General features: G+C 41.6%; 1 protein-coding gene across 1 annotated transcript in view; it reads right to left on the minus strand.

Annotated features, from left to right (window-relative positions):
- The window catches only part of CSMD1 (CUB and Sushi multiple domains 1), a 2,205,021-nt gene that overhangs the window by 534,489 nt on the left and 1,647,150 nt on the right, over nt 1-23,382 (minus strand).

Raw genomic sequence — 23,382 nt, forward strand, 5'->3', positions numbered from 1 at the left:
TTATCAGTCTCTGGCAGGAAAAAAGTGTACATGACATGTAAAATTTACATCCTGGCATGATTATGACAAAAAGCTTCTCAAGTGGAAACCTAGTACTCACAGTGATTATGCAGAAATAGTCATTTTCATGTCAATTACTTTCAGAGGGAATTGAGATAATATAGAGATGTCCAATATATTTTTAAATCAACACTTGTAAATTACACTATCAGAGCAATTAAAAAGTATATATAATAGCACAAAAAAACATTTAAAGGAAAATATAAAGTCATAAAAACAGTTACTATCTGTAATGAGTTCTAGGTTCTAATGATGATATGAAGGGCCCTTACAAAGAACCTGAGATAGCTGGGTGTGCGGTATATTATCAATGGAATTAAAGTAAAAAAAAAAAAAAAACTTTGTTTTTGCATATCAGGATGCAATAGTGTGTTTATTATGGCACAGCATCTAAAATGTTCCTACTAACTTACAGTAGAAAGATGATTGAATACATTCTATTTTTACCACTTCTGTACCAGAACACACATTTTTTGTGTTTGTGTGACAATATAGAAACTTACAAAAGAAGGGATAACTGATATAAACTGAAAGCAATTTGGGGGAAAACAACATGTGGTTAAATTGAACAGACCTTTCACAAAAATCCTACATTATGGGAAAACTGACTTCTTGCCATGAAAGTGATTTTATGAATATTGCTATCTTCAAAAAATACCAGCAAAGAGAATACACAAATAGCAAGTCAGTTTATGAACCAAAACAAACAATTTTGGTGTGAAACACAATTTCCATTAGGACGATAAAGAGGTTTTGATTTTGCTGCATACAATTTTTCTTATGTTCTATCCAACTTACTGGCTCTTAACTTGCCTATACATTTCAGTACTTAAAGAGAGTCTGAAGCGAGAATAAATCTCGCTTAAGACCTCATAGTTAGCAGGGGCATGTGTGCCCCTGCTAAAACGCCGCTATCCCGCGGCTTAACGAGGGTCCCTTCACCCCCAAATCCCCTCAGTGCAGCGAGGGAGCGCTTCCTGGTTGGGGCAGGGCTAACCGCCGCAGCCCTGCCCCACGCGCGTCTGTCAGACGCATATCTCCGCCTCTCCCCCGCCCCCTCAGTCTTCCTTCACTGAGAGGGGCAGGGGAGAGGCGGCAATGCGCGTCTGATAGACGCGACTGGAGGCAGGGCTGCAGCCGTTAGCCCTGCCTCCAGGAAGAAGAAGATTTACGACCAACTTGCGACCAAGTCTTGCAGGGGTGGTTTGGGGGTGAAGGGACCCCCGTTTAGCCGCGGGATAGCGGCGTTTTAGCAGGGGCACACATGCCCCTGCTAACTATGAGCTCTGAAGCGAGATTTATTCTCGCTTCAGAGTCTCTTTAACACAAAAGAAAAGCACTCAAAATAACATGGGCAAACATGGTTTTAACCAATTATTACTTTCTAGAGCTAATTCGCTGGATGTAACAGCCTAGTCTGCTTGCCCAGTAGACTAGTAGGGACATCCCCAGCTTCACTGCACACTAGTGCAGACCAATTGGAAAATACAGCACTATATCAGATGTCCCATTTTGTCCTTAGCGTTCATTAGTTCCACAGCTCACTTAGGCTCTTGTAATACTTCTGTGAACTCTGTAAATAGCAGCTAGCTGAGGATCCATCAGCCACTGGAGTCCAATGCATGGCCCAGATAGAGCTCTAGGCAGCACAGCTCATGCTACTCATCCTCGGCTATCTTTTGTTAACAAGACAGAGCCAACCAAATGGTGGCAGGCTTCTCTAAGAAGGTATGCAGGCAGGGTTACAGTTGCCCATTGACAGAGCACAGATAGTGGTTAATGACATGCAGGTCCTAGAACAGAGTACCAATGAGAAGATTGGGGCCCACAGCGGGACAAGTGACATAGTGCTTACTCTTTCATTTGACCTGTACCTGTGTAAACAGGCCCGTTTCTAGGGTCCGTGCAGCTGTGCGGCTGCCCTGAGCGGTATTGGGAGGAGGGCACTGTAATGGAGGGGGGAGCTGCAGCCGCGGGGAGGGCAGCCCAACCTCTCCCTCGCTTCCTCTCCCTGGGCTGCCCTCCGTGCTCCCTCCTCAGATACAGAGTAATGCGCAGGGAAGCGCTGTAAATAGCAACTCACCTCCCTGGTTCCAATCGCTGATCACTCACTAGCCGCTGGTCTCCTCTCTGCATAGCCGGGTATACACACGCTGCTTCCTGTTTAGCAGCGTGTGTATACGCGTCTATGCAGACAGAGCAGGAGACCGGTGGCACCGCCGGTCTCCTGGATGAGTCGCATGAGTCGGACAGCAGAGTTCAGGATAGACTATATCGGGGCTAAATGGTTGGCAAGGAGGCCGCAGAGCACAGAATTGCAGTAGTCTAGTCTGGAAATAATCAGGGCATGCACCAGAAGTTTGGTAGTGTCCTGTGTTAGAAAAGGGTGAATGTGGGAGATGTTTTTTAGGTGGAGGCGACATGAGGAGGATTGTTTGTCAATATGTGGTTTGAATGAGAGACTTGAATGAGAGTCCAAAATTACACCTAAACAGCGAACCTGTCTAGGTGTAACTAGACGAAGGTGCTTACTCTTATTTGCTAGTCTGCATATACCGATATTGTTGCATAACTACTATACTGGTTAATTTTCCTCTCTGTGTGTTGTTTGTCACACATTCCATGTGTAAAAAAAATGTCCCTTACTTGTGTAGTAAAACTCTACCATAAAAATCACACAGTGTGCAGATGTTCTTGTGAAAGCAAAAATCTGCAACAAGGTTCATGATACCACTTAGTGGATCTAGAATAAGACTCCCAATGTACTTTGTAAACATTTTTTTCACTGAGCACAGAACTTTTACTATGCTTATGCAACACTGTACAATATTTGCTATTACTATGGGAGTTTGGCAGTTGATCATTTTAGAATAGGTTTTGCAAACCAGGCCCACAAACTATAGTTTGTTATTAAGCAGAAAAGGGTAACACACCCTCATATAAATCATAAAAGGCTATAGCAAAATTAATAGATTAGTGAATTAGTGGCTATGCAGTTGTGCTCATTAGTATCCATAACAAGAACTTTTTAACAATCCTGGGAAAACTGTGGGCACTTGACTGCAGTGGCACAACTACACATTCAGTAATCTTTCCACAAGTCTTGCTGTGGCTAGACATGTCATAGAATTGCAAATATTTTCCAATTAACATCAGTGGATGGTTAATCAATTTGAAGCCTGGTTTGAAGGATCAAATGTGACTTCAGAGGTTCTTAAGCCCTTTAATACCTTAGTGATTCAGCTTCTATATGTAGATTTTCATTGTATTTATATTATTACATTCGGTTTAAGCCATATCACTTCTAGTAGTGTTTTGATAAAAGTAAAACTAGTAACATGATAAAAACAGGATATATTGTTATTATTCTTCCTATTATTTTATTTCAAGTTAAATATAGTATACTATATGCCTGGAAAAATAGTTATAGATATCTAAGTATATTACAAACATACCTTTTACTATCATGAAAGCTCTTGCTAACCCGCATAAAACATCAAATTGCTGATATTACTGTAATAAATCAAAGTTCCACTATCACATGGTGACCCAGCCTCTCAGTGACCAGCAATCACTTTAATCCCTGACTGCACTTTTGAGCATATATTAAGCCTGGAGCAACCAGAATGGGAAGAGCAGGCCCCAAGTGCCTTGAATGTATGCATGGAAACTTTAGTGTCTCTTTTGCTTTAGCCGACTATGAAGCTATAAAATACTCTTAGTATACCGCTAAGCTCACAAGAATGTTTTCAACTGCAAGTGTCTCTCCTGGAAAGATGGCACTGAAAAGGTTAATGAATACTGTTGATTTTTTTTTAGAAGAAAATGACAATAGCCAATGTGCAAAGAACCTGTCACCGAGGTTATAAATGAATAGATGAAATGATACACTTGTCTTTTGTCAAGAAGAAGAAAAGGAGTGCTCATTCCTATTTTTATTATGAAACAAAATACAACACCTCTAAAATCATTTTTTGGAATCTAAGTGAAAGTCATGAATAATATCAGGATGGTGAATTGCAAAGAAAATAAAATTGCAAGGATGGCTGTACAGCTGGTGCATAACTGAGGCAGATTACACTGAACAAAGACGACAGGTGCAACATGAAATTTCCTGACGTTTTCTCCTAATCCAGTTTTTACTCCTCAGTAGGTCCAAATTCATTTAGCACTCTAATAAATACACATGTACTACATTTGTCATTACATATATACCATTACATGTATGTTTCATAATGCATTTCATCCAACACAGCTCACTCCACAAGAGACACACTGCAATACTAGTGTTTTTCCTGTCTGTCTCTAAATGGATCACCCTAAGCTAAATTAAAGGAGATACATTTCCTATCTATTTGTAGATGCATCACTCTGAGACATGTTAGATGAAAATTCCATTTCATTTTGTATTCAGATCACACTTCAGAGTTGATAAAAGAAGACAATTTGCAAATGGTCTTATCCAATATTCATGCAAGTATTTTTTCATCTGCTGTTAAGGGAAATAAATCCTTCCTACAACAATATATAACTAGTGAAACATTAAATATAGTTTGTTTTGTGACTTGCATTAAAATCTAGATGCTAAGTATACTGTAATGCCTGTAAAGAGAAGTATGTTGGGGAACTCCTACGATTATAAAGTTGAATGCCCCACCTTCTCTTTTTGTTTACAGGTAGGATATCAGGTTTTTTTTTCCTTATGGGTCAAGCTATTACCGAGCTTAGCTGAGCTCAGCTGACTAATATCGTACTTTCTGCAGCAAGATATCCACCTCTAATCCCCATCCACGCTTAATAAGACAGGTTGTAAAGAAAAGAGCCAAACAATAAATCTATACAAGGTTATCTCTGAAAATTACACCTGTTATGATCACAAACAATTACCTGTTAGTGACAAACCTCTAGCATGTGTACCATTTTCATACTTCCATGCGTAGATGGGAAATGAGAGCCACGGCAATATAAGAAAAATTACTGATATTCTACTATTGGGCACTGGCTAATAGTGATAGTGTGCTGCCTGTAGCTGCAATTTTTTTGCTCTGCTATAGCCACAATTAACATTGTGGTCTCTGCAGTAGCCATTTTACTGCTAGGCGCCAGTGCACAAATTACTTGTTTTGCCTTTTAATTGCTCTGCTTTTTATAATGATATTACTATTACATGGATATTTTTTTAAAATTCTGAGGATATTTATGATATCAGTTGTGTAATGTTTCGATATATATCCTGTTTTTCCCATAATTGGGAATTGGGCCAGGTAACTATAGAGTAAAATCTTTGCAATAATGATTTTCTTAAACAATTGGTGGCCTGCAGTCTTAATGCTGTGCATTTTTCTTTTAGATTTATGGTTGATTTACTAAATGTTAAGAGAACATTGATTATACTCAAACTCATATATATTGAATATACTCATCATTTTGTAGGGATTATTTGAAATTTCTACATAACTTAAATGTGCCTTTTACAAATCTCACAGTTTGCTACTACTATAATCAGGAAATATTTTTTTTAAGTGTTACTTCCAGCAGGTTAATGCACCATGTCACAAAGCTCGAATCATTTGAAATTGGTTTCTTGAAAATGACAATTAGTTCACTGTACTAAAATGGCCCTCACAGTCACCAGATCTCAACCCAATAGAGAATCTGTGGGATGTTATGGAACGGGAGCTTTGTGCCCTGGATGTGCATCCCACAAATCCCCATCAACTGCAAGATGCTATCCTATCAATATGAGCCAACATTTCTAAATAATGCTTTCAGCACCTTGTTGAATCAATGCCACATAGAATTAAGGCAGTTCTAAAGGTGAAAGGGGGTCAAACATAGTATTAGTATGGTGTTCCTAATAATCCTTTAGGTGAGTGTAGAAGGTACTGTATTTGCTTTATTCAGCTGGTTTCCCACAATGCATCACTATTGAATATGCAAATTATCTCTTTATGCCCCTGAAACCAGACTTGCATCCAGAACCGATGGTATATAGCAAGCCTACAGCATATACACTTTACAGAGTCACATCCATCCAACATGCAGACAGCCTGATTGATATGGCTTCATGGGATAGGGCTTGGACCAGTACAACAAAATACCCAAGTAGCTCCGGGTTTGTTTGTTTTTTTAAGTGGTCTGATCTGTTTTTTTAAGTGATCTGATTTCTTTTTCAGAATAAACGAATAGATACCTTTTTACGTATAGCTATTGATGTAAACATATGCTATTAAAAAAATGAGTGCACAATTGGATAGAAATGACAGAATCACGTAACATGTTCTGCTATATTTTAATCCCTAATGATGAAAAAAACAACCTTCTAATTTGGAGACTGGGACAAGGCACTGCTGACATCTTCATTGGAACTTGTTAGTGGAGGAGAACTCATGCCTTAAGCATCCATCCTGTCTAATATTTATCATTTTTTATCTGTCCGCTTATTCCACTGGAAAGTCTTCTGTTGGCAGTATACTAAGTAGTATTTATTACAAGAAAACAGAAAGGGAAGTCTCAAGGACTAAGCTCTGTTGCCAATTATAATATTTGGAAATAGCCTGTATGATCTAAACCATCAGAAATAACCATGCAAAAAATGGATGCTACATCGCAAGATCTTTACTATGTATTATATAGCCAACAGTTTAAATATATGTAAAGTATGTATGTATTATAGTTATTATAATGTATATTAGAAGACTCAATAAGTTTAATGGACCAAAATATCATGAAAAGACCAGCAAATGTTTACAGGTGTTTTTTTTTTTTTTTTTTTTGGGAACTATGTAAACTAATATTCATCCAGCTCTGTTGTGTTAATTAAAGTATGCAAATTGTTACCATAAAAATCAAATTTCAACAGCAACTGGTCTGCATGTATTAAGGGATAAGGATGCTAATCCTGCATTCAAAACTTTAAAAACTTTTTCTGCTGTTATGGTTTGGAGTTATCACATACTTTAGGAGCACTGGCTCTTTAATAACCATTGCCAAACATTATTACTTTAGGTCATTTAGTCAGTGCTTGTTCATTGTAAAATCTTTTTTCATCCTCTTCTCTCCCAGATTTACATTATGAAATTTATCAGGGGTGGTGACATCTTTACGACTGCGGAAAATTTGTATGCTCCGTTTTATAAAGCCAGTGGAAAAAGCATCTGGTCTCACACAATGCTCTGGGAGTAAAATTCTGCATAGCTAACAGCCTAGACTTTGACATCAGTGGGAGGTCAGGGCTACATACCAATATACATTAATAAATAAATAAATAAATATAGAAAGCGTTTCTGATGCTGAAATCAGGACAATTAATGTAAAAGTGAATATCGTGTATAATTGACTACTACATTATACCATCTGTCACTACAGTGCCTCTTTCAACAATTGCCAGGCCTTAAAGGATACCTGAGGTGACATGTGGCCTGATGAGAAAGACATGGGCATGTACAGTGCCTAGCACACAAATAACTATGCTGTGTTCCTTTTTTCTTTCACTTTAAATATCAGGTATGTAAGTGGCTGATTCAGTCCTGACTCAGACAGAAAGTGACTATAGAGTGATCTAGTGACCTTCACTGATAAGAAATTCCAACTATAAAACACTTTCCTAGCAGTAAATGGCTTCTGAGAGTAGGAAAGAGATAAAAAGGGTCAATAGTTCATACAATTTAGCTTTGGCATACTTCAATGTATGTGTCATTGTGCAAAAACAATCAAACAGTTAAAACTTGAAAAGTAGATTTAAACATAAATGTGGAATATCTTAAAAAGTCATTTTTAGGGATAGAAAGATAGATACAATTGTTTATTTCATTAGTTTATTTTCACCCCGGGTGTCCTTTAATGGCAGCAATGTTGATATATCGAATCAGGCCCAGAGAGAGAAAGGGAGTAATATTTTGAATTATATAAAATATGCTTTACTATGGTTAAATTACAATGAAAGTGGACCTCTGCTCTAAAATTCTAAAGTGAAACAATACAGAATGACACTTACTATGACTGCTCCTGACTAGAGATGGCCCGAACCTCCAATTTTCAGTTCGCGAACCGGGTTCGTGAACCTACCGCGAAAGTTCGGTTCGCGCAAACTTTTGCGAACCACAATAGACTTCAATGGGAAGGAGAACCTTAAAAACTAGAAAAATTTATGCTGGCCACAAAAGTGATGGAAAAGATGTTTAAAGGGGTCTAACACCTGGAGGGGGGCATGACGGAGTGGGATAGGCGGCAAAAGTCCCGGTGAAAAATCCAGATTGGACGCAAAGCAGCGTTTTAAGGGCAGACATCACATTGAATGCTAAATTGCAGGCCTAAAGTGCTTTTAAACTTGCATGTGTATACATCAATCAGGGAGTGTAATTAGAGTACTGCTTCACACTGACACACCAAACTCACTGTGTAATGCACTGCAAACAGTTGTTTGCGTAGTGACAGCTGTGCTTGACTGGTGCACACCATGGCCAGAGTGTAGGCCGTGGCGGTTTTCAAGCCCATATAGTCGCCGTGGCTGTGGTAGCTCAATGATAGAACAACAGTGACTGTCCAGCTTATCAAATTTAGTCTGTCCACAATGAAGCACCAATCTTACCTTTGGTGTGCCACCCCCCGAGACACTCATATAGCCGGTGGTCATTGCTTCATTGGGATACGCAAGCCTCTTTACCGTGACAAGGTAATGATCACGAAGGGTAATGGGCACATGTACATGCATTTTGTTTTGTTGTTGCAGCCGCAGTGCAGCCAGAAAAGTTAGGCAGGCATGTACACGCACCAGAAAAATTATTATAGCGGCTGCAATTCAGGAATCCACCTGGAGTCCTGGACCCTTTTGGTGGTGACGAAGAAGGCGGTCAAGTGGCCTGCGGGCAGATATGCTGTGTGGGGCGTGACTTAGTCTTGGGGCAGGCAGTCACATGGTGTGCATGCAGTGATGCTATGTGTGGGGACTGACTTAGTCTTCGGGCAGGCCTGAGCATGCTTTGCAGACCAGACATCCGTGGTCAGATGGACCCTTGACCCAATGCTGTGTGCCAGAGATGTCACCACTTGCTTTTTAACATCACGGTACAGTTTAGGTATCGCCTTTTTTGAGAAGAAATTGCAGCCTAGTATCTTCCACTGCGGTGTGTGGCTTTGCTTTTGTGTGCCGCTTTTCCTCAGGTGGTCATCCCATTGCAGTTTGTGCTTTGTAATCATGTGCTTTCATAAGGTAGTTGTCCCTACGTGGGTCTTGGTCTTTCCACGGCTCAATTTTCGGTGGCAGAGAGTACAGATGGCATTGCTCTCATCTGAGGCAAATACACAAAAAAATTTCCACACCGCTGAGCCCTGGGGTGATGGCACTTTGGTGGTGGCTGCCGATTGAGTGTTAAGTGGGGTGCCAGAAACAGAGCAGGAGGAGGAAGATATGTCATGCTTCTGTGCAGAAGATGAGAAAGATGAGGTATTCTGTGTTAAATAGTCAACTACGTCCTGACAATATTGAGGGTTGATGGCACGTTTCTTCTTCTGAACACTATACTTTGGTAGAGGGCCGCACAAAATCACGACAGCGCGACCTCGAACAGACCTGCCAGGTGGCCTGCATCTGCCTTTTGTTTTGTCCATATTGGGGGGGGGGGTGAAGTGAAAGATATGCACTGACTTGACTAATACAATGTGAAGTCACACAGGTGCAGTTAACAGGTATGCATGGAGTGGTATATGACACTGCGTGCACTCACGTAGGTAGGTGGGTGCGCTGAACACAACAGGTAGGTATATGCAGTGATGAGGTGGGTGCACTGTGAACAACAGGTAGGTAGGTATATGCAGTAGTGGGTATTACAATGTGCACCTGTCACACACACACAGACAGGTAGCGGACAGGCACAGTGACACTGCGTGCGCTCAGCTCACGCAGGTAGGTGGGTGCACTGTGAACAACAGGTAGGTAGATATATGCAGTACTGGGTATTACAATGTGAAGCTGCCTGTCACACACACAGGTAGTCACTGAATGTGCTGTGCCTGGCAGTGGCACACACACAGTATGAATTAGCAAGGCTGTCTATGCAACACAAGTGTCTGTGGGACACACATAAAAAAAATGTACTTTCATCTTAGAGTAAAATTCTCTGTAAATTATTTTTTCAACTTTCCTATGATGATGCTATTATTAATCTCATGGCTCTGTACCTCTGACTGATACCCTATCTCCTCAAGAAGGATTCTTTCTTTTGTTCTTTTTTAAAAAGACTAATTTGGAAAGGACAGATATAAGGATGGCAGCTAGTCTGTCTACTTATGTGCCACTATACTGGCACATAAGGAAAGTGCTTCTGAAAATAAAGGAAATCCTGAGTATCCCAAATGAGTAAATGAACAAGTCTAAAACCTGTCAGTGAGAAGGCCAGAACTCTCATACTGGTGTGATGAAGGGCGGAGTCCATAACATGTAGTGTACTGACAATGTACCAGCCTGTGGAGTGCATCCTTCTGTGTTTTAAAGAGACTCTGCAGTCTTGTTTTTTTACCTGCCTTTTTCATATAATCCTGTTCTGCATGATTGCCCCAGTAGATTCACAGCATCCCTGCAGCAGATGAATGATTTATTACTGTTAAACAGGGATGCTCAGGTAGTGATTTTTTATTACCCGCCCGGATCCGGATCCGGGTACCCAGATATCCGGATCCGGGTATCCGGATCCGACCTTGCGGATATCCAGATCCGACCCGGATATCCGACCGAATTACCCGCGGGTACCCGACCTATTCGGGTATCCGGATAGAAAACCCGGAAGTGCCCTTTAAATAGCTTTAAAATGGTTTTTAGGGTAAAAGATGCATGTAGCATCATGTTTTTTTAAAGGGAAATACTAATTAATTATTTGGTGGACATAAAATTGAAGAAAAAAAAAAAAAAAAGCTGTCAATTAACATCAGGACTAGGTTCCAGACAGCGGTCGTGCAGCCCACATTGTGTCCAAAGTCCAATCGCACAACTGGGACATGACAGTTTTCAGCCCAGACACCTCCAAAAAAATGACACCGCAATTGTGTTTTGGGTTGAATATAGGTGGCGGTATCAGCAGCAGTGGCCTGTGGCACCGTGGCGGCCAGATTGGAGAGGTGAAAATTCTCCTGCGGCCTGAATGGGATGCTGTGGCTTTTCTCCCTGTGGCCGTTGGGGGTTGAGTGGTGCGGCTGGGGGTAGCGGCAGAAGGATGTGGTGGTTCCGGCATTCCAAGGCCACTGTCTGCAATGCTGATCCTCAGTGCCAAACCCACCGACGCATCCTCCTCCTCAGAGTCAGAGCTGACATCCCCATCCTGTGGATGGTAGTCACGGTCCTTCATCCCATCATCAACATCATACCCCCCCTCCTCAAAATCCAGAACATCCTCCTCAAATTCCATGCGGCTAACAGCCCTGAGTTCAATCGCGGCGCCTGGAGCGAAAAGCTCGCTGAATAAGGGTAGGCTGCCCGCTGGGGTCGACACTGACATGGCAGACCTTCTGAGGGTGGCTGTAATGTTTCTCCCTGTCCTCTTGCCCTTGCTGCCCCTCCCCCAGCTGCAGGTGCCAGCAGACATAGTACAACTTATACGTCATGATGTCACCAGATGATGTGGGGTACTCTTACTTTAATAAAAATGGGGATGGACTTTACATCAAATCAGCACGGAATGACAGACCGCAGAGTAGAGGACAGACAGTGCACACTGTGTTATGTTGTCGGCCTGGCGGGTACACATTGTGCGTTCCGCACTCGAGTTCCCGCTCAATTCCCGTCGACTCGATTATTTCCGACATGTCCGATTTGCGTTTCGATGGATTGTTAGGTCGATTTGGCATACTTTACATGTGAATCGACCTAACGATCCATCCAAACGCAAATCGGACATGTCAGAAATAATCAAGTCGATGGGAATCGAGCAGGAAATCGAGTGCGGGAACGCACCGTGTGTACCCGCCAGGCTGCCGCCATAACAACTAACTGCAGTACTAACTACAATACAATAACACAATAATCCTCCTATTCCCTATACTGTCCTGCTGGCCTACTCAGACTCAGACAGGACCTAACTGAGTGAATGAAAGCAAACAATTACAATCTAGCTAGCTAAAAAAAACAATAGAACAATAGCGTAGTGAAGATGTTTAGCATTTAAAGCTTTAGGTTTATCGCTGTATACAGCACTTGCTAAGCCAGCACTGGAGCAAGTCTGTCAGTGACCAGCCAGCCACACAAGCAAGGACGATCTGTCTCATCAATCCAGCCCTCCTTGCTATACAGGGGGCTGGCCAGGGATCCCTTCTGTGATTGGGTGCCAGTACTTAGGCTGGGAGGCCTCTGATCGGCTCAATGAGGTCAGGTGGGGCTGGCCAGGGTTCCCCTCTGTGATTGGTTGCTAGGGCTTCTGCTGGGAGCCCTCTGATTGGCTGAATGACATAATCTCCTTACTAGTTACACTATCCGGATCCGGATATCTGGACGGATACCCGCGGGTATCCGGATTATGCAGCTATCTATCCGGATAGAATCCGGATAGTGCTATCCGGATAGTGGCCCAGGTATCCGTATCCAGATCCGACCCGGATAGTGGAAAAATGGTCGATTACCCGGGTGTACCCGGGTACCTGGATCCGGATGAGTATCCCTGCTGTTAAAGCGACCTGCAAAGTTCCACGGCTTTGCAGGTCGCAGATCATGCTGCCCTGGAGAGGCAGAGCTTTGAGTTGTAGCTCTGCCTCTCCTTAATCAATCTCCGTGGATCTCCGCCTCCTCCCCACCCCTCTCAGTGAAAGAAGACAGAGGGTTGGGGAGAGGCGGTGATCAACAGAGATTGACTGCGGAGGAGGCAGAGCTACAGCTCAAAGCTCTGCCTCTTCCAGGAAGAAAAGCCCTGCAAGCCTGGGAGCTTTGCAGGGCTGTTTCACATGAATAAATTCTGACACATTCATCTGCTGCGAGGATGCGGCGAATCTACTGGGGCACTCATGCAGAATGGTGGTGTACCTGCTTGGAGGATTGCACTAGCTGCAGAGCTCTCCTGATCCAGAATTGAGTGACCAACCCATTTGCAATGAGAGATTAAGCTGCAGCCTCTGTCTGTAGATAACATTTCATTCTGTCAAATGCAGACTGGAGCAGTAACTAAAAACATTAGACCACTCACTACACAGAAGACTGTGGTTGTCAACAGCCTAGGGCAGGAAAACTGAGAAAAATATTGCCATTCAAGCTGTCAAAAAAGAAGGGAACATGAACTGTTTTCTAACATATTATATACATCATTAATAAGGACCAAAATGATTTAATGCCAGTTAAAGGTTTTTGTTTTTTTTTAATTACCAGTTGCATTTACATACTTCACTGACATATTTAGACACATAATAATTCCAAAGTAGTAAGTAATAAAGAACAATCTTGCACCAATTTGTCTTTATAAGTGATATAATCCAGTGTACACATAAGAAAACTAGGTCAATCGATCCCTTTACTTTTTTTCAAAAGTAAAGGGATAGCTCTTTTCATATTCTTCTCATCTAACATTTTGTTTTTAACATTTGAATTTAAAGAAATAACCAGCAGTGTCACAACTCCTGGCAAAACAAATATGGAATCACTATTCTTGGAAGATATTCAGTCAGGTGCTTTACTCTGTAATAATAATTAAAAAAAAAGAAAAGTAACCAAACAAAATAGAGGAAAAATCATGGTATCACTCTGTGCTGAAATCACCTAGTAATTTGCATTTCTGAAACAAATACATGCACAGAGCTAATTATATAAACTAGTCTGCAGTTAAACAAAAGAGTGGTTGCAGACTTTAACCACTTTCGTCCAAGCTAATAGAAATCTATGCCCTGTTTAGGACCTGTTATAGATTTCAATTAGCCTGCTGCATGCTACTGCTGCTACATCTGATTACACCACTCTCCTGCCGCTGCAGTATGACGACAGAGCTCCATGTGCTGATCAGGAGCCAATTTCATTTGCTACCTTACCCAGGCGATGAGGAGTGAGGTTTTACGCTGTGGTGCTGTCCTTCAGCACCACGGCACTGCTAATTACAGTGTACTCTCACAGTAATTGCTGTTATCGAAGCCCTGGCAAAGCATCTTTGAAGCTCCCACCAGGGCTGGGAGGTGGTGGATGTCCAGTGTGGTAAATTGACAGGGGTGATGGCACTGCTGCGAGAGTGGGCTTCAGCGATGTGTGGCGGCCTGAGAAGGAGCTCTAGGGATCTCCTTTAATAAGGGGACCCCCAGATGCAACGGCAGCAATGTGAGTTAAGTGGTTTAGACCTGCTCTTTGCAGGTCTAACTAATGCTCATGTCTGACGGGATGCATCACCTCCTGAAGGCAGGAAGGCAGCAGTGAAGAACCTGCTGGGTGATTATATCACCCATGCAAGATCTTTACCATGGGGGAAGGGGGGGATTCTGAATTTAATTGGATTAGGTGATGCTCGCCTAATTTATGAACTCACTTAGCACTGGCGAGTTTGTCAATAGGATATGACCCACAGTGTTTAAAAATAGAAAATTTACAACAATAACAAACAAAAGCCAAATGGGCAGAAACAAGATTCAGTGTTTGTGATTGTACTATAAAAAATCACCTGAAGAAATTGGGCTTTAGGCACAGAAAAGCTAAACATACCGTAAATGTTTAGTAACACCTTAACAGTAGAAAACAAAGTTACAGTGAACTAGAGAAGAAGTTATGGATGATTGGATGAAGGTGGTACTCAGTGGTGAATCCAAAGTCTTCACTTACCAAGGAGATGATGTGGGATTTTTGTTTTGCGCTATCCTAATTAAATATTTAAAGACATCTGCCTGAAGAAAATAAGCAAAATTATTGATGATATGGGACTGCGTGTCAGGTAATGTACCAGGGCAGATGTCAGTCATCAGTTAAATGTAGGTTTGGTGATGATGATAATACAGCTTGCCATCGAGCACAGAGCATTAAAACTTTTTTTCCAGGAAAGGCTTGTCAACTCAGTGACATACAGTAGCCAGCAAACAGCTTGGATCTCAATCCAACTGAAAATTTCTGCTTGAAAAAAATGATGCATGACAAGGCTCCTTCATGCAAAGCTGATCTGTCAACTGCTATATGAGAATGTTGATGAAGATTTTTTTTTTCATTAACGAAGTGCGTGTCTCAAAGAAATCAAGCTGTCATAAAAGCTAGAGAATGTGCAACAAAGTTCTAATTGTGATTTATTTATTTATTTATTTGGTTCTTGATTCCATAATTTTTCCTCAACATAGACATTTTTTTCATCTGATTGATTGAAAAAAAAAAAGATGTACTTTAAATTATATTAATGCAATTCATTTTTATATACATATTTTGCAAAGCTAAAATGTTCAGGTGTTAGATAAAATAGTTTTGTTTCATATCTGTGATTTTTATTTCCTTATTAGAATAAAAGCCAACTGACTGAACATCCTTCATATCGTTTGCCAGTGCTTGTTGAAGTCATGCAAACACTGCATGATTCCAGTACATTGGGCAGTCTATTATAAATACCTACAAGTAGAAAAAAAAATTCAAGTGGGATAAAACTCTATAAAAGAAATGCTTAAAAAAGTTATGTAGACACAGAAAAAAAATAAAAATGATCACTGCCTTTAGTAATTACTTTGTTTATCAGCCAGCTCTCTTTATCTATCCTTATTTCCGAATACAGTGAGAATTTTTTTTTTTTTTAACAGAAAGAGCATGAGAACTGTTCAAGTCTCGCAAGATTTCTGAGGTGATGCATGTGGAACTCATCCACTGCATGCATTGTTCCCTCCGTTCTGTATGCAGTAGCTGTATTTGGCTCCTACGAAGTGCTGTGTATCACAGCAAACAAAGGGAAAGGAAGAGAACTATGTCAGATTACTGGATGCCCTTCTTTCTCAGCTTTGTGTCAATACTGTGTTCGTCAGTTACTGTGCTGATAAGATAAAATCACTGCATGAAGGCAGGAAAAAAGCCTGCCCTTGCTAATGATGATTGTAAAGACATAATCGGTAGCTGTTTTTCTCACTCACTAAAAACAACAACGCCTATCAATAACTTATGTGTATTACCTCAGCAACCTTGTGGGAGGGATTGTTAGCTCAGGGAGATGGGCAGGCAAAGAAAGTGATTTCTACTGAAAAAAAAGGAAACGTGAGGAAGAGGCAGCTTCAGAATGGAGAAGAGAAGGTGGAAACCTTAGCAAAATGTTTTGTAATTTTGTGTTCAAATTTACAGATATTCAGTTACTATCCAGAGGTGGATAAGTTAAATAGGTGATGGTAATTATTAGCCATCAGTTCATTTTTTTTTTTCTAAATAGAGTTTTAACCCGCTTTAACCACTTGATGACCCACCCTTTACCCCCCCTTAAGGACCAGCGCTGTTTTGAGTGATCTGTGCTGGGTGGGCTGTGCAGCCCCCAGCACAGATCAGGTTGCAGGCAGAGCGATCAGATCACCCCCCTTTTTTCCCCCCTATGGGGATGATGTGCAGGGGGGGTCTGATCTCTCCTGCCTGCCTGGGTGTTGCGGGGGGGGGGCACCTCAAAGCCCCCCTCCGCGGCGAAATCCTCCCCCTCCCTCTCCTACCTGGCCCCCCCGGCGATCGAGGCTGCACAGGACGCTATCCGTCCTGTGCAGCCAGTGACGGGACGTCCCCTGTCACATGGCGGCGATCCCCGGCCGCTGATTGGCCGGGGATCGCCGATCTGCCTTACGGCGCTGCTGCGCAGCAGCGCCGTACAATGTAAACAAAGCAGATTATTTCCGCTTGTGTTTACATTTAGCCTGCGAGCCGCCATCGGCGGCCCGCAGGCTATTCACGGAGCCCCCCGCCGTGATTTGACAGGAAGCAGCCGCTCGCGCGAGCGGCTGCTTCCTAATTAATCAGCCTGCAGCTGGCGACGCAGTACTGCGTCGCTGGTCCTGCAGCTGCCACTTTGCCGACGCACGGTATAAGCGTGCGGTCGGCAAGTGGTTAAACACAAATCATCCAGTTCCTAAGCTTTAAAGAGAACCAAGCACCACTTTTCTTTTCTTGGTTTCTAATAGGAGCTGCCATGTTCCCCCTTCCCCTTTTTTAAGCTGCCCATTATTTATCCAGGGGAAAGTGTGAAGATAGCATCTGTTTTATTTATCCAGGGGAAAGTGTGAAGATAGCATTCTGTCTAGACCCCACCACACACGTCCATTGATGAAAAGCGTTTGTTTGCTCCTTATGTGCCTGAAACGTCTGTGGTCAGACAGGTCTCAAAAACAGTGCAATAAAAACCTTGACTAAACTTTTACATGTAAAAGGAATCAGTAAAATTGAAGTTTTTTTTTTTAATGAGCCACATTGTTGGTGTGCATATTTAATGTGCTATTGAGCTTAGAGATGGCCCGAACATAAGATTTTGGGTTTGCAAACTTCCGCAAAAGTTTGAGTTGACACGAACCAGGCGAACCGCCATAGACTTCAATGGGCAGGTGAATTTTAAAACATATAGGTACTATTTCTGACCTCAAAAGTCATGGAAAAGTTGTTTCAAGGGGTGTAACACTTGGAGGGGGGCTTGCTGGAGTGGGATACATGCCAAAGTCCCTCTGAAAATTACTTATTTGATGTAGAGTAGGGTTATAATCCCTAAAGGGCAGAAATCACATTACATACCTAAATTGGAGGCGTAAAGTGCTTTAAAACATCTTGCGTGTGTATACATCAATGAGGTAGTGTAAATAGTGTACTGCTTCACACTGACAGACCAAACTCACTGTTTAACGCAACGCAAACAGCTGTTTGTGTAGTGATGGCCTTGCTGGTGAGCACATTGCCGAGAGTGCAGGCGATGACGGTTTTTCAGTCCATATGGTAAGGCTGAGGTAGCTCAATTACAGAACAACAGTTATTGTCCAGCTGATCGAACTTGGTCTGTCCACAATGAAACAACAACCTTATTATTTTGGATGACAGATACAGTAGCAAGCTAAGCACAGCTTATGATAGACAGCGTGCTGGCTTGCTTGCAATATAGATAGAAGCGTATAGTAGAACTACACTTCCCAGCAATGCCTGTGGCCTATATGCAGTGTGTAACCACACAGACAGATATCAGTAACAGATACAGTTGAAAGCTAAGCACAGCTTATGATAGGCAGTGTTCTGGCTTGCTTGCAACATACACATAAACACTGAGATTGAAGACAATCCCTATTGAACCCTATGCAATTAACGGTAATACATTACCTAAAACGTAAGTTTTAATAAAGAATATATATAAAAGAGTGCTATAACACCATCACCTGAACAATGGCTATAACAATGGTGTTATAGCCCTCTTTTATGGATATTCTTTATTAAAAGTTACGTTTTAGACAATATATTATCTTTATCAAATAACATAGGGTCCAATAGGGATAGTCTTTAATCCTAGTGTTTGTGTTATTATCAACCCTGATTATTTTCTTGTGGTATCTTTGCTTGCAACATAGATATAAGCGTATAGTAGAACTACACAGCCCACAATGCCTGTGGCCTATATGCAGTGTGTAACCACACAGACAGATATCAATAACAGATACAGTTGGAAACTAAGCACAGGTTATAATCGACAGTGTGCTGGCTTGCTTGCAATATAGATAGAAGCATATAGTAGAACTACACAGCCCAGCAATGACTGTGGCCAGCCTGTATGCAGTGTGACCAGTGTCTCACACACACACATAAAAACACAAATAGAACAATATGAGCCCTCAAAAGGGCTTTAGATTTGTTGTGCTTTCAGCAATTAGCAATACACAGAAGCGCCTAGCTAACTGTCCCTGTCTCTGCAGTAATGTCTCCCCCTTCCACTTCCTACAGCAGCAGCATCAGACTGAGAACATGGCCGGCGCTGCTGCGTTTTTATAGTGGGGGGGGGGTCCAGGAGGGAGTGCAGCCTGATTGGCTACCATGTGTCTGCTGACTGTGATGAAGAGGGTCAAAGTTTAGCCCAATGACGAGGGATAGGGGGTGGGTTGAATGCGTTATGTATTTGCGTCCTGCCATGGGCGTGAACAGCTGAATTTCATGCAAACTACCCGCCCGGCCAACCTTTCGGGAAAACTCTAATTGAGATGACCTAGGTGTTAAAAATGGTGCTCTGTTCACTTTAATCTGATTCCATATTTAGATGCTTGTCAGACTCTCTGCGCTACATTCATTTTACCTAAGCACATCTGCCACCATAATATACATATTGCTACTGCAGTCTACATCTCTCACCTTCCTTTTGTTAACATTTAGCAATTGCTATTTACACAATGATCTGGGTTGCTTATAGTGAGCAGAAAATGTTCCAAAAATATAAATCTCCACTGACAAAGGAAGGGAAAGAAATTTAGCATATCAAAGCCAGTAATTTATTAAATTATCCAGCAAAAAAGGCTTTGTTTAGGCCTTTTATTTTTGGTTGGATTGGGGGTGAGGGGATCTTCCCTTTTAAAATTTTAATGCAACTAAGACTATGAGGGGTCCTTTTTTATATAAAACCTGATTATGATAGTGCAATTAAACAAATTATTCTGAAACGTTATATTTGTTGATTTATTTATTAAGTAAAATGTTTCAGTCACAACTTCATGTGTGACGAAAGTTAGTGAACCTCTAGGAAAGGAGGTTAATTTGATGGAGAAATTAGAGTCAGGACTGAATGTTCACTATCTAAGTCTATTCTTACTGACACAAGTTTTTGGTATTGTCTCTTAGCTTTGACAAAGACTAACACAAAGGCTAAAACAGCAATTAATGGTCAGCAACCTGTAAAAGGTATTACTACAAATCTGTCACTCCATTTTGCAACAGTCTGTGTACAACTGAGGTTAATTCAGAATCAAAATCGATTATTTCGCCAAGCATGACTGAATCATGCCCAGAATTGGGTTTGGCACAATATCTACTGTAGCTCAAGAAGAAAACATAGATAGGCGCACAAGCATTGAGTCTACAAGCAGAAAACAGTTTACATTGTACAACAACAGTTTACATTGTACATAACAGGTTGCTGGACTTGTGTGCGACCTCTTTGGGCTTCCACAATTGCTGTAGTTTGTTGGTCAACCCTGGTTTGTTGTGCGGGTAGACCTTGATGGATTTGGATAATACACTGGAGTCCTCATACAACCTAATGTAAGAGGCAATGTTATCTGCCCACTCCTCTAGGTTTGGCGCTTCAAGGGACTTCCAGTCGGTGTAGTTAAAACAGGCTTAAAGTCGCAGCTTGGACTCATCTGCCCACACTTTGGTGGACTTATGGATCGTTTTTTTCTGATTCCAGGCGATTCCTGTAGGTGGGGATAAGATGGATGAGACAGTGGGTGCAGGAACCAAGAGCCGTCTACGGGACCACCTTGGATGCATCTTTTAATGCAGTGTAGCAGTGGTCAAGGGTGTTTGGGCCCCTAGTGGGGCAGGCTACATGCTGGTGGTAATGTAGCATCTCCTGGCATAGGTTGACCTTATTGAAATTACCCATGATGATGAACAGCAAGTCTGGGAGGGGTGAATCCCTCTGTGAGATGATCATGCTGAGGTCCAGCAGGGCAGATTTAGCATCGGGATCAGGAGAGATGTACACTCTGACAATGTAACACTAGTTCAACACTACTATTACCTTCCCTAAGAACTGATCACCAAAAAAGGATGATATCCAAGGAGTGAAATTCTTCGGGAAATCTCAAATAATCTCAGGCTAACTTTAAGGAGGAGTTAACTTCCTCTTTCACATTGACAAATATCCACTATGGCAGGATTTTACAACTCAGCCCTTAAAGCGGAATATAACCCTGCATTTCAACTTTGCTCTAAAACATTATTTACAGCATATTATATGCAAAAAGCATTTTTTTTACTAGACCAGCATTGGAAGGGTTAAACACAGAGGTTTTAAGTTCTGAGCAGACGTTCAGATAGTTACATTCTATTTAGTTATATGTATATATTTAGAAATGTTACACATTCTTTGGCTGTCTTCCAACTCCTTCTCAGTGAGAGAGATGAGTCACAATAAACACTTAGATACATTTGTGTAAACAAAAAGTATCTAACTCAGCTTCGGATGCGTCTGCAAAAATCTCCAGGGACTTTAAAGCCCTGTGTAACCCTTCCAATGCTGGTCTAGTAAAAAAAAAATGCTGGTTGCATATAATATACTGTAAATAATGTTTTAGAGCAAAGTTGAAATGCAGGGTTATATTCCGCTTTAAGTACCCTCAAACAGTACATGTTTTGTGGAAATCCACAGAGATAGTAAATAAGCTCTTATAAGACACTAATTACCTCACATGTGAATGTTTTCAGTTTTCAGAAAAATATGCATTGTTGGGGGTACTTGAGGACTGAGTTGAGAACCTTGCACTATGATAACTTACATCCTTGGGTCTCAAGGCTTCTTTTGCATTGGCAGATGGAAGTGTTCATGACTCTTTGGAATCCTGAACAGCATTGCAAAGAGAAAGCCACCACCATACTAAACTGCTGCCCATGTTTATCTAATCATGTGTCAGTTCAGGTACTCTTTAGGTCTCTTTACAAAGAAATAATGAAAAACTGAGAATTGAAGCAGTCAGATAAATTTAAGAACCACTGTAGGTGAATTATCAATTTACAACTACTTTTAAATTATGCCTAGCATATATTCGAAGGCCTGATCATAAAAAAAGCATCTGCTGCCAAGTTCTCAACCCTCTGGGCGATACAATTATATCGCCCAGGAGGTGGCTCAGCACTATTTTTTAATTTTTTTTATTTTTTAAATCATGTAGCGAGCCCAGGGCTCGCTACATGATAGCCGCAGCGCAGCGGCATCCCCCCACCCACTCCGATCGCCTTCGGCGATCAGAGCAAGCAGGAAATCCCGTTCAGAACGCGATTTCCTGCTGGGCTTCCCCGGTCGCCATGGCGACGGGGGCGGGATGACGTCACTGACGTCATGGACGTCGTGACGTCGGAGGGAGTCCAGATCCACCCCTCAGCGCTGCCTGGCACTGATTGGCCAGGCTGCGCAAGGGGTCGGGGAGGGGGGGGACAGCACGGCACGGCGAGCGGCGGCAGATCGACGGCAAGCGGCGACGATCGGAAGTTACACGCAGCTAGCAAAGTGCTAGCTGCGTGTAACAAAAAAAAATTATGCAAATCGGCCCACCAGGGCCTGAGAAATCCTCCTGCGCGATATACCCCGAGCTCAGCTCGGGATTATCGCTCAGGAGGTTAATATAATTGATAATGCTTCACTTTGTGGGATCAGAGGGATAGCATGTACACTCATATTCATTGTTAATGAATAGTAGAACAAATAGAAAACTGAAGGAGTTGGTGCTTTAAATTTAATCCCTTGGACTTCCACAAAATAACAACAAATATGTACCAATAACATATATCCTAATCTTACATGAAATCAATTATATTTTTCCAAGACTTACCTTACATTAACGCAATAACATTTTAATCTATATCTATTCAGTTTTGGCTTTTCCAAGACTTTAAAAACCCTCCAAAGTACTGCATACATTAAGGAGGCCAATGAATAATAAAGTATGCAACCTGCTACTCTGATATACAGTCTAACAGTGCAGTCAGTATTCTCTTTTCAGACAGTGGAGACTGTCACAGCAGGATGGTCCGTGGGGAACAGGAAAATCGCTACTCAGGTGTTGCTTCATTTCTACACCATGCTGCTTTTGCAAACTCCGATGTGAATTAACTACACACCTTATATATATTTCTACCGTACAACACTGTGGTAGACCCTGTAGATTTTTAAATGATTGTAACAGTTTTGACAGACTTCAGTGATCCACTGTTAAATTCAGCTTTTAAAATTCTTCCTAGCATCCTAAATATTTCCAGCTCAAAAAGTAGAACCAAGTCTTAGTTGAGGGGAAAAAAAACCTTTTCCCCATAAAGTTGTGCTGCAACTTCCTGCATTTTGCTTGCATAACAAATAAAAAACGTTTACAAAGCACTTCTTGAAAACAATGGTGATGCATAACTATAGAACATGTTCACGGGTGAAACAATTATGCTATAGATAATGCTCTGTTTAGGCACAACCTGTATGTAGTCTTGAACATATTCATCTGCACTGCTTTAAGAACGCTGTAAAAACCGAGGGTTCAAAAATGCAGGGCATCTAAACAGGAGTGCATACTAAAAAGTGGAGATATGGCTGATAAGTGACTTTATACCAGTCTAGTAATTAGTACAAAACATAAAAAAAGGCTCACTGAAAATGAACTTTAAGAGAGAAAAAAATAAAAATAGACTTGTAATTTCTAGACTGACAGTAACACTGC

Source organism: Hyperolius riggenbachi, chromosome 4 (assembly GCF_040937935.1).
Source record: "Hyperolius riggenbachi isolate aHypRig1 chromosome 4, aHypRig1.pri, whole genome shotgun sequence".
Taxonomy (NCBI): domain Eukaryota; kingdom Metazoa; phylum Chordata; class Amphibia; order Anura; family Hyperoliidae; genus Hyperolius; species Hyperolius riggenbachi.